The 13,005-nt window shown below is 44.6% G+C and overlaps 1 long non-coding RNA gene across 2 annotated transcripts in view; it reads left to right on the forward strand.

The window, feature by feature from the left end:
- Window positions 1-13,005, forward strand: part of LOC133340400 (uncharacterized) — a 38,466-nt gene that overhangs the window by 11,526 nt on the left and 13,935 nt on the right. For both annotated transcript variants that reach the window (XR_009754896.1, XR_009754897.1), the window contains 2 exons: window positions 10,094-10,173; window positions 12,263-12,342. This is a non-coding gene — a long non-coding RNA (uncharacterized LOC133340400). The remainder of the gene's footprint in view (window positions 1-10,093; window positions 10,174-12,262; window positions 12,343-13,005) is intronic.

Raw genomic sequence — 13,005 nt, forward strand, 5'->3', positions numbered from 1 at the left:
ATGTTGTAGGAGAAAACATTTATTAAAAAGTCTATTTAATTAGGTAGAACGTGTTGTCTATATTTATTTAAAGTTGCACATTTTGATGTAACGTCACATTTCTCAACACATCGTCACAAATGTCTGACCCCCCTCCCCCCCCCCCAGGTGCGTGACGTCATTTATGGACGGCCCCTAACACTACCGTCCATTTCGGTTCATATGAAGTGCTATTATCTATGAGTTTTAAGGAAGATTCCGAAATGATTGCTAATTCATGGCTGAAGTAAACTAATTTTCTTTGAATATGTGCATTAGCACGAATTTAAATGATACATGCCTTAACCACCCCACCCTCAGACCCTTACATTTTGAAAGCTGTATTCATTCTTTATGTGTCACTTCGGTAAGCAAACTGGGCATTGCAAGCATCAGCCAAAAGGCCCATGTTCATTTCGATTAGTTTGCGTTATTAATAACACCTGGTGGACTGTAAATCATCCACCAGCTCTTTGCAAAGTCGAGTGATTTCTGTCACGAATTCCATCCAGGTGATTTATGCGTTCACGGCTAAAATGCGAGCCACACACCACAATGCCAAGAGCTGGGTGCAAAAACAAAGATGAGGTGAGCGCAGGCCTCATGTCCCAGGGAGAGTTCAGCTTCCCGTGTCAAACAATCGACGTGTATGTGTGTGCAGTACACTGGCATAGTGGGCAAGTGTGCGCTGAGCCATTCAAGTGAGTCATTCAAAATCACCAGCACTCTTTCCCCCACACGTGGTTTTAAAGTCTCATTATGATGCCAGATTTCACTTTGCCACTGATTTACTCCATATGACTTCGATGAATCCACAATAATTAAATCTTGCACACACTGTGATATATTTAGCATGACAATAAAATTAAATATACTTACTCATGTATGCACCACGATTCTCCTAATGTAAGGCATATATATATGTAGTGACATAGAATGGGTCACTACGGCCCGTAGCGCTGGTTACTGGTAGAGAGCGGGATCGTAGCCCGGTCTACCAGTAGGGCAGGTAAAGTGTGCCCTGGAGCGCATAGCACCAGTTGCTGGCAGTGAAGGGTATTTGAGAGGATACAGCGGCCGGTCTGCCAGTAGGGCACGTGACAGGCACGGATGTAGGGTAAAGGTGACAGAGAGGACACGTGAGGCAGAGCCCAGAACCTTCTGGTAGGTTCCGGAAGGAGGCGTGGCCGAGGGCGGAGCCAGGCCACGCTGGGGAGGATAAAAGGGAGGCCCCGACGCTGGGTCGGGGCTGCTGCGGTTTGGGAATGGAGCCGTCGTCCACGAAGTCTTCGTCCTCCTCGTCGGTGTTGGGTCAGGCAGTGTGACGGCTGTCCTGACCCGTATATAGTCATCCCCTATACTGTGAAAAGTGTAGAATAAACGTGCATGCCTCCTACTATTAGTGTCTCCAAAGTGACTCACTACATATGTAAGGGACAGTAAATTTTTTTTCACCAGCGCAATACTTAATGTGTCTCCAACACCATAATAATAATCTGACTTAACATAGCATCCGAATAATACAAGCGGTGACTATGGTACAACTGGCAGAAGGGCCTCCACAAGAGAGAGAGAGAGCTCTAGAATATGTCTCTGGAGAATAATTTGGTCTAATCTTCCACTCTGGCAAGACGTCTTGGAAGTGGTGTGAGTACACACATGCTTTACCGCACCCCAGGCGACCCGCCGATCGACCTACTGTGGTGCACCCACTAATGCTCCTGGATGGACACATTTAAGGCATTGCTCTCTCCGTACTGCTGGAGAACCTAAAATCTGGTTGATAGGGCAAACATTTTCTATAACAACATAAAAATAAAACAAATAAAACTTACTTTTATAACAAAAAAATAAACAACACATTTGCCTTAAAGAAAGTAAAAAAAAATAATAGGCGATATTTGGACACTGGTCTTTATTCATGTCACGTAAATCAATGACTACATGAAGACGGACTGTTGCCCGAAACGTCAATAGTTATATATGTTTTCTTTTAAGGCCACAGTGTTGTTTACAAATGTGTTGCGTTTATTGTTGTTGTTAATTGTGCCTCTGCACTACTGCCAACGCAGCAGCAGCTCCACCAGATATTTTTTTTTATATAAATGCATCATTCGAGACACTTCTTGAAATTAGCATTCTAGGAATTGCTGACATTGTGCATATTTTCATAGGTTTATTTTCAAAAAATGTTTCACCTTGTTGAGAACATAGTAATTAAAACATGAAAGACAAAACTGGTCACGCTACATATACATCATGTTTTGAATGTGCTTTTCCTTATTCAATTAACAAATAATATTTTACTTGCACAAAATCGCCGCTGCTTGTAAAAAAATAAACACTCATCTTGGCTTTTTTGCAAGCACATTCCAACACGGATAACTCTGCTGAACATCACACAAACTGTGGTTCCTTGAGTTTTTGCCTGGGATTGATTTACATGAAGATTTTCTGATATCAAGAGCAAGGAAATAGTCACTGCAGGCGAATAAACAACAGAAAGTGCCACGTGAAGCAGCCAAGAGATCCACAACAACATGTTGTGACTGAATGTGTAACATGGATATCGTAGGCTTATGGGATACTCCATTAGCCCAGAGAAAGATATTTAACCTATCGGTACCACTTGAGATGGCATAACTTTTGTGGTTCCAATTGCTTTATGTGTCCATAAAGTGTGAGATAACACTGTGTAACCTTTTTTTTCCCTGGGCAGTAAGTGTTATTTCCTAATTTCTTATAGCTCAAATGTACAGAAAATGGCTATTATTCCACACAAACTTTGCTTTTCTGACCAGGACAGTGATATTTTGAAATTTACGTATTTTTTTTCTTAGCTTTTTTCCGGGAAAGTCACGTAGGTAAAAAATTTAAATTAATAAAAGTAAAATAAAATAAAAATCACGACGTTTCGGAGGCAACACAAGCTTCCGTCTTCAGGTGGAACCGTCACAGCCACGACAGCTGTATCACGTAAATGAGAGATTACAAGAGCTACCACTCCGTATATATAATGGTTGAAGAGGGGAAGGGCCAAGTACGGCACACTTTTTATTAATATGGTAAGGTGAGGCTTAAGACTAAGAATAGACTGCATAACAAAAGACTGAGCCTTTGTTATGGAGAGGTGCGGTTTGTGACTACGCCTAGCCTACATAACAAAAGTGTGAGAAAAGAAAGAAAAAACTAAACCTAGTTAAACAAAACTGGCTGTCTATCAATAACCTGTAATAGTTGTCTGTCAAATAAGATGGTCCAAATAAGTGTAGTTAAATCTTTTTTGCATGGTTAATCACATCTTTCCAATGATTACTCAGTTTGTAACCATCATCACGGTTGAAATTATGTCTGTGTTTGTATATTTGTATGGCTTCGTGTACAAAACTTTGATGGTAGCCAGGAGGTTTGCAGAGCACCTTGGTCTCGGAAAAGACAATTTCATCAGAGCCCACAGAGTTGTAGCAATGATCGGCAACGGCCGAAGAATTCAGTTCTACCGTGTTTCAGATCTGACTTGTGCTCGCGGACACAATCAGAAACATGACGTTTCGTTTCTCCAATGTAGCAATCACCACAACTGCAACTCAGTTTGTAGACACCAGGATACTGTAAGTCAGGAACGACATCCTTCACAGATGGAATCAGATCACGGATTTTATGCACTGTACTGAATCGGACTTGGATCTTATGTTTGTTTAGAATTTGGAGATCTTTTTGGTCACGCCTGCTATGTATGGTAACGTGATAGTTTTGGTCGGAGTTTCATGTGGCTGTTTCTGTATGGTGGGAGAAACAGCTTGGCGGATAGTGCGGTCAGATTATCTGTTCATCCTGAGGGCCCGATGTACATGTCTTAATTCACCGGCCAGGTGGTGTTGGTCAGAAATGCCATGGGCTCTGTGGTATAGCGTTTTCATGAGATAATTCTTTTGAGATGGGTGGTGGTGGGAATCCGGTTTCAAGTAGGAATCTGTGTGGGTGGCTTTCCTGTAGACAGAATGTCCCAAGGATCCGTCAGGTCTCCTCTCAAACAGAATATCCAAGAATGGTAGTTTACCATCTTTCTCCACTTCCATGGTGAATCTGATGGATGGGTGTCTGGAATTGATGTGGTCCAAGAAGTGGTTCAATGCTGGGAGGCCATGTGGCCAGATGACGAAAGTGTCATCCACATACCTCTTCCACAGGGAAGGACGCAGGGTGGATGTCTGGATGGCGTCTGATTCAAACTTTTCCATGAACATGTTGGCTATAACTGGTGACAAGGGGGAGCCCATAGGGGTACCCTCATTCTGTTTGTAGAAGGTGCCATTCCAGGTAAAATATGTGTTGGTGAGGCAATGCCTAACCAGCGCAGGTACGTCAGAATTCAATCCATGTTGGACTAAGTCCTCAATTATTTTTAGGGTGTCCGGTACTGGGACTTTGGTAAACAAAGATACTACATCAAAACTGACGAGGATGTCATCAGGAGATAGTACCATGTCCTTAACCATAGAGACTGATTGGGTTGAGTTGAGTACTGCTGAAGAGGTCTTGCCTGTGAAGGGAAGCAGAGTATCTGATAGAAAACGGGCTAGTTTGTAGGTAGGAGAGTTTATCGTCGACATTTACGTATTTTCCATAACATTCCAATTAGATTCAGTGCTGAGTAAACTTGGAGTAACGTCCAGAACATTCTAGAACTTTCCAGTAATATAAATAGTAGTATAAATACGGGGGCCTTAAGCTCACCAGTTCAGTTTAGTTCCAGTTGCCTAAGTGAATACATATCTGCATTTTTCAGAGATGGCATTAAGAGGCTGCAAGCATCTGGTAGACGCATTTTGCTATGTCTGCGGCCAATTTATCAAGACAAGAGCGAAAAAGTCTTCTGTGGAAGCATCTGCTAAGATGTGTGAGGCCTACAAGGCATATTTCGGCATGCCTGTTGGGGATCAAGACAAACCCTGGGCATCTCATTTCACCTGCGAGCAATGCAGAATGTTATCTTATCAAATTTGTAAAAAAAAATGTAATTGTAAAAGTTTTTAATTTAAAAATGTTTACAATTTTCAATGTTATTGAAAATATATGTATCATATATGGAAAATGTTGCGAGAATCTTTTATACATTAGTCATGGGTGAAATAAATGTATATTTGTAGGATGGTACAGAGAGGAAAAGAGAGCCATGAAGTTCGCTATCCCAAAAATGTGGCGGGAACCCACTGACCACTCAAGCAACTGCTACTTATGCATGGTGGACCCTGGATAAAATGCACCTGCTATCACGTATCCGGACCTTCCTTCATCCATTGCCCCGGTGCCACACTGCCATGAGCTCCCCGTACCGACTTCTCCGGAATTCCATCCACGGACGGGAGCACTACAGTTGTGTTAATGGGGAGATTAGGGAGAGAGGGACTCGGGCGGGGGATTAGCATGAATGAGCTTCCGTCGCCGCGGATGGAATTCCTTTCCAGCTCAGACCCCGCCTGCTTGCCCATCGCCACATACATAACCTCTTGTTGTAGCTGCTCTCTCGCTGGTTCAGCAGTTCCACTGCTGGATTATATTTTTTCCGCCTGAGGACGACCGCTTGTGTTGCGATTGAAACGTCGTGATTTATTTCATTTTATACCTACGTGTCTTTACCGAAAGAACCAGAGTATGGATTCCTGCAGTCACAAAAGCTTCAAATCAAGATTGAACAGATGAATACCTAAACACGCTTTGAAACACACAAAGGTAGGGGAAATTAAATAACAAAGCAGGTAACATGGCATTCAGCACTTTTACACCCACATATGATCGATGACCTGTGCCATCGTGTTGTAAATGTACGTTTTCAAGCAGGCGAACACTTAAAACCCTTGCACAGGGAACAGTCTGGCATTGACATTTAAGAGGTACTAAAGTTTAAGCACACGTGACCTGTTTGGAAAAATGGAAGTAACCGGAAAGAGAAGAAGACCTCGCAGAGAATTACGTGACGACATCGCAAGAGATTGGTGCCAGAACGATGTGGCCACGACTTGAGCATATTGGCACAAGACAGAGGAAAGTGGAAACAAATGAGGACATGTGCAGTGGGTACCTACAGGCTATCTGCCCATGGATCGTGATGATGATGATGAACGTTTAAGCAGGATGCTGCCAAGGTGTGACGGTTGGTGCGCTGGACTTGCAATCAAAAGGTCTCTCGTGATGGCAGTTGAAACAATTGGGCAAATTCTGCAAATCCTCCCAACTCTGTTCATCCAGAAGTACGATGGGTTCGCCAGAGTTATTCGATCGGCAGGTCACCTGTAGCAGACTAAAGCGTGGGTTTACTCCCACATTTCACAAGACATCTTTACTGGCGTGGAGAATCAGGCTACAGAGCCCTCTACACGGGCCATCTAGAGCTCGCTTTAGTGGAGGTCCTTTCGCCAGCAGTGGCATCAGCAAGCAGCTGCAGGACTGCTCCTAGGGCACTGCCATGGCGAGATGTTAACTGCCTCGCCTGGTATACAAGAGGTCGTGGGTTCGATCCCCACCCTGACCCATGTATATTTGGATTTTGCATCTCCTCCAGTTTTTCCCTCCACATTTAGAATCAACAAACATTTTGAGTATTTGGCTGCTTTACGTTTCCACATGATCATTTGTGGCCAGGTCGCTTTTGAAAAAGAGATAATTAGCTAAGTGGGCCTTACATGGTAAATAAAAAATAGTTTCGTTAAGTTTAATAGCTTAATTATTTTATTTCACCTCTTAATGATTCAGGATCCAAGTCTCTAAACACAATATTTAACGCCAGAGATGCACACAGGTAAATGCTATACCGCAGAAATGCCACTCGGTGTCAGGGTGGCCTTGACCAACGCCTATCGAATGGCCAGGACAATGCTGCCACATCCACACGTCACAATGCAGCCTCGACGCCCATAAACAAATGCAAGCTAAAGGACAAACACGACGGACGTAATAACAGTAAATGTAATAACATTAATTTGCGTGCTGAATAATACACGATGTCCATTTACATGTACCACAATGATATATACAGCAGACCATTTATTATATAAATATGACAACTATAATACTGTGAAAAGGTAGTTGGCAATGGTAAGCGTATGTCAGAAGGTAATTTATTTGATCCATTGCGTGATGTGCATTTGAACTGGTAAGTGAATTAATAAAAAATTACACATTTTCTCTGCGGCACAGAGAATGATCGCATGCCATGCACTCCGTCTGCTCTGGGATTGAAGCAACATCTATTTATTAATGTATGCAACAACTACAACTTCACGGAGGTGTGGGAGGGGGGGTGAAGGCCCCAGCTGTCTGCCATTAAACACTTTTCAATATGACAAGTGATATTGCAAAAGGTGGCAGAGAATGAAAATATTGCCGAGACCCGCTGACAAGCGGCGGGGTAAGATTAATCTGGTTTCCCTAATAAAACGTCAGCAGCGAATGAATGACGCTGGTAACGTGTGCTGATGGGCGATTAGCGGGGGTTATTGGAAAGCCCTCTCGGCACATCGTACATCACGCGCTCGCATGCAAAGTGGCCCGTGCCCAATAACAAAGGAGAGGTGGGAAGTGGTGGAAGAAGGCAGCGGTTTATTTTTATTTCTACTCCTACGTTTGCTAACCCAGGAAAGCCTCACTTTGACCGAGCCTCAAGACTCTTTTGCAGGAGAGTCTTGCTTCGTTTTCGAAGTCGGTGGGGTGTGGGGGATTATTGTTTGTTTTCCCAATTGAGAAATTCGTAAGTCACGTTTTCAACTTTGGGAAATTTGGACCATGACGTAGGGACCTGATGGCCGACTCTTTTTAAACATCATCGTGGGATCTCGAACGTCTACTGGGAAGCAGACGGCGCGTGCTTTATGGTTAATACACTCGCAGTATTAACCAGGGTGGTCTTCCTTATTTGAACCGCGACCCGTCGCAACAGACGTGCTACCGTTGGGGCATGTCACCCCCCGTAGCGGTGGGAGGTAAATGATAGAATGAAAGTAAAACCAAACCCCAATGAAATGAGGACGAAACATTGAAAATTTACTGAAAAAGATGTATAAATAATAAATGACCACTGGAAATACAAGATGTCATATTTTTTGTCTTAGATGAAAACATTTGATGTTAATTAATTATACAGGGCAGTGACGTCGCTATCGAGTGTGCAGGCACTGGAGCCCACGGAGGGAGGGTCCCATCTAATTTCTTGCCTTACAACCCATGCCGACGATGCTACGCTACTGATACAGAGGTACATACTAAAAAGGTGTCATTATTTACTAAATAGTCATAATTAGATGGCAGTTTTCATTGGATGGCTGCGTGTTGAGGCCATGTTCAAGATGAAGTGTTTGGCAAACAAATGAGCTGAAAAGCTCGAGAGATCGTCTGTAACAATCGCGAGAAGCATTCCAAATAATTCGAATCACACCCGAGCAGCTGACGAGAAACCTCGACGCGACGCGTGTCACCAGTGTCACGTGGAGATTTAGAGGAATTCGCTTAATAGGACAACGTTGCCCGCGTGTGTGTTGGTGGATGTGTCTCGTAAACATTGGCAGCGGTTGTGTCATGATCAAACGACTGCGCTCCGAACCCGGCGACCCAAGTTCAATTCCCACTCACGACCAATAACAGTGGCCAATATCTGAACCGGTCCTGAGCCTTCACTAGGTCCACTCGGCCCGAAAGGAGTAGCTTGTGCGGTGGGGAGACAAAGGCAGCCGTGTAGTGTTGGCCTCCCACGCCCCCGTGTGCCGTACCGGCCTTAATGGGCGCTCGCTAGCAGCACTTGCCCCAAAAGTCCGTGAAGAGCTACAGTTTATATTTGTCTAATTATACCTCCACGCACACCGTGTTCTTTTGTCTCCCCACCAGCCACCGAACCTCCACCACCAACAATCTATCGTGTTCATGTTAACATTGTGTTCATGTTAACATTGTGTTCATGTTAATATTGTGTTCATGTTAATATTGTGTTCATGTTAACATTGTGTTCATGTTAACATTGTGTTCATGTTAATATTGTGTTCATGTTAACATTGTGTTCATGTTAACATTGTGTTCATGTTAACGTCGTGTTCATGTTAACGTCGTGTTCATGTTAACATTGTGTTCATGTTAACATTGTGTTCATGTTAACGTTGTGTTCATGTTAATATTGTGTTCATGTTAACATTGTGTTCATGTTAATATTGTGTTCATGTTAACGTTGTGTTCATGTTAATATTGTGTTCATGTTAACATCGTGTTCATGTTAACATCGTGTTCATGTTAACATTGTGTTCATGTTAACGTCGTGTTCATGTTCATGTCGTGCTACTTGCATGACGTCATGAGATGAAGAATCCATTTAAAACTGTTGCGGAGCTGCACAACCTCCTCCTGCGTGAGCGAAATCCGTTCCCATGTGACCTGACCCGCACACTCGAGGGGGTACCACTTTCCCACCTGCCCTGCTAGAAAGTTAATATTCAAAATGCACCTCTGATTAGCACGGTCGGCGACGTCCTGCGCGAAAGAAGTTCAACACACGTACATACAGTCCATGACAGTCAAACAAATATGTATTATTCTCAGAGCTGAAATATACCAGGGAAAATACTGAACCAAGTTTAATCTCGTGCTATTTTGTGTGCAGTCATTGGTGACTTGGGCTGAGACTATGATCTCTCTATAACATGAAAACGTGGTATAATCACAGGTTGCTGCTGCTGCTGCAGGCATTCAAACCCGGCAACCCGGTGGTTGTCAGCCCAGCGCTTTGACCTCTGAGTCACTCGGCCACCTCTCGCAATCTTTGTGATTTAACAATTCTCCTGACCCAAGGAAGTGGTAATAATGCATTCTACATGAGGTTGAATAGATAGCAGAAATGATCCGCTGGACATGACTCGTGTAACAAATACGCTGTATGCTGGGGGAGGGGAATAAGCCGCATGCAAACCCTCGCCTGTTCTTTAATTTTCAGTGTGTTTATTTAAGTCGTATTTAATTTCAAGATTTTAATAAGAGAACGGCTAAAAAGTGCGGTAATCTAAATGTCTTGTTGTTGTTTTCGCAATGCTGTGCACAGCGCTTCCGAACTCTTGCCCGGGAAATGGAATCGGAGGCAGTGATCGACAAGTTGCAGTCGAGATTCATTTCTGTTGGGAGGTAAAAATGTAATTTCGCAGCCTCAGATTGTGCGGCTACTTCTGCATGTTTCTTTTCGCGCTATCGTGAATTTTGAGTTGGGGGAAGAGAGGTGGAGGAATGTGCTCCCACACAGGGAAGGTGCAGAAACTATTAGAGAGCACGGCGCTTTTATGCATTCGCCATTAGTTACCTGATGGTGAGATATTGGTGCATAACCAAGACATCACTATTTATTTTGTCTTTAACCGAAAAAAAAGACATTTCACTGCTACTTTGTCTCTTTATGTTGGTGCTAAAGAGGAAATGACTACATTTAGAGCAAATGTGTGCTCGCTCAGAGCTCTGTAGTAACTTAAAGAATGCACAGCTGTAACACAGTGTGTAAAGTACAACAATGAGGGATAGGTTTTGGAAAAAAAAAAGGTTATTATCTTGTAAAAGTGTTCAAATGTAAAAATAGACGTGCAGCCCTGTAAATGCTTTCTCCCGCCCCTGTGAAGCAAATCACCTCCACTACAGTGCACTCGATAAAGAACCTCTCTCGAGCGGTGTATCTCAGAGTGAGGACCACGGATCTCAGAGTGAGGTTCACGGTTCTCAGAGTGAGGTCCACGGTTCTCAGAGTGAGGTCTCCGGTTCTCAGAGTGAGATCCACGGATCTCAGAGTGAGGTCTCCGGTTCTCAGAGTGAGATCCCCACTTCTTAGATTGAGGTCCACGGATCTCAGAGTGAGGACCACGGTTCTCAGAGTGAGGTCCACGGTTCTCAGAGTGAGGTCTCCGGTTCTCAAAGTGAGATCCCCACTTCTCAGATTGAGGTCCCCGGTTCTCAGAGTGAGGTTCACGGATCTCAGAGTGAGGTCCACGGATCTCAGAGTGAGGACCACGGATCTCAGAGTGAGGTCCACGGTTCTCAGAGTGAGGTCCACGGATCTCAGAGTGAGGTCCACGGTTCTCAGAGTGAGGTCCACGGATCTCAGGGTGAGGTCCACGGATCTCAGAGTGAGGTCCACGGTTTTCAGAGTGAGGTCCACGGTTCTCAGAATGAGGTCCACGGTTCTCAGAGTGAGGTCCACAGATCTCAGAGTGAGGTCCACGGTTCTCAGAGTAAGGTCCACGGATCTAAGAGTGAGGTCCCCGGATCTCAGAGTGAGGTCCACGATTCTCAGAGCGAGATCTCCGGTTCTCAGAGTGAGGTCCACGGTTCTCAGAGTGAGGTCCACGGTTCTCAGAGTGAGATCCACGGATCTCAGAGTGAGGTCCACGGATCTCAGAGTGAGGTCCACGGTTCTCAGAGTAAGGTCCACGGATCTAAGAGTGAGGTCCCCGGATCTCAGAGTGAGGTCCACGATTCTCAGAGCGAGATCTCCGGTTCTCAGAGTGAGGTCCACGGTTCTCAGAGTGAGGTCCACGGTTCTCAGAGTGAGATCCACGGATCTCAGAGTGAGGTCCACGGATCTCAGAGTGAGGTCCACGGTTCTCAGAGTAAGGTCCACGGATCTAAGAGTGAGGTCCCCGGATCTCAGAGTGAGGTCCACGATTCTCAGAGCGAGATCTCCGGTTCTCAGAGTGAGATCCACGGTTCTCAGAGTGAGGTCCACGGTTCTCAGAGTGAGGTCCACGGATCTCAGAGTGAGGACCACGGATCTCAGAGTGAGGTCCACGGATCTCAGAGTGAGGTCCACGGTTCTCAGAGTGAGGTCCACGGTTCTCAGAGTGAGGTCCACGGTTCTCAGAGTGAGGTCCACGGTTCTCAGAGTGAGGTCCACGGATCTCAGAGTGAGATCCACGGATCTCAGAGTGAGGTCCACGGTTCTCAGAGTGAGGTCCACGGTTCTCAGAGTGAGGTCTCCGGTTCTCAAAGTGAGATCCCCACTTCTCAGATTGAGGTCCAAGGTTCTCAGAGTGAGGTTCACTGGACATGACTCGTGTAACAAATACGCTGTATGCTGGGGGAGGGGAATAAGCCGCATGCAAACCCTCGCCTGTTCTTTAATTTTCAGTGTGTTTATTTAAGTCGTATTTAATTTCAAGATTTTAATAAGAGAACGGCTAAAAAGTGCGGTAATCTAAATGTCTTGTTGTTGTTTTCGCAATGCTGTGCACAGCGCTTCCGAACTCTTGCCCGGGAAATGGAATCGGAGGCAGTGATCGACAAGTTGCTGTCGAGATTCATTTCTGTTGCGAGGTAAAAATGTAATTTCGCAGCCTCAGATTGTGCGGCTACTTCTGCATGTTTCTTTTCGCGCTATCGTGAATTTTGAGTTGGGGGAAGAGAGGTGGAGGAATGTGCTCCCACACAGGTAAGGTGCAGAAACTATTAGAGAGCACGGCGCGTTTATGCATTCGCCATTAGTTACCTGATGGTGAGATATTGGTGCATAACCAAGACATCACTATTTATTTTGTCTTTAACTGGAAAAAAAGACATTTCACTGCCACTTTGTCTCTTTACGTTGGTGCTAAAGAGGACATGACTACATTTAGAGCGAATGTGTGCTCGCTCAGTGTTCTGTAGTAACTTAAAGAATGCACAGCTGTAACACAGTGTGTAAAGTACAACGATGAGGGATAGGTTTTGGAAAAAAAAAAGTTTATTATCTTGTAAAAGTGTTCAAATGTAAAAATAGACGTGCAGCCCTGTAAATGCTTTCTCCCGCCCCTGTGAAGCAAATCACCTCCACTACAGTGCACTCGATAAAGAACCTCTCTCGAGCGGTGTATCTCAGAGTGAGGACCACGGATCTCAGAGTGAGGTTCACGGTTCTCAGAGTGAGGTCCACGGTTCTCAGAGTGAGGTCTCCGGTTCTCAGAGTGAGATCCACGGATCTCAGAGTGAGGTCTCCAGTTC

The sequence above is a fragment of the Lethenteron reissneri genome, chromosome 9, assembly GCF_015708825.2.
Source record: "Lethenteron reissneri isolate LAM-NWPU_2019-01 chromosome 9, ASM1570882v1, whole genome shotgun sequence".
NCBI classification, from domain to species: Eukaryota; Metazoa; Chordata; class Hyperoartia; order Petromyzontiformes; family Petromyzontidae; genus Lethenteron; species Lethenteron reissneri.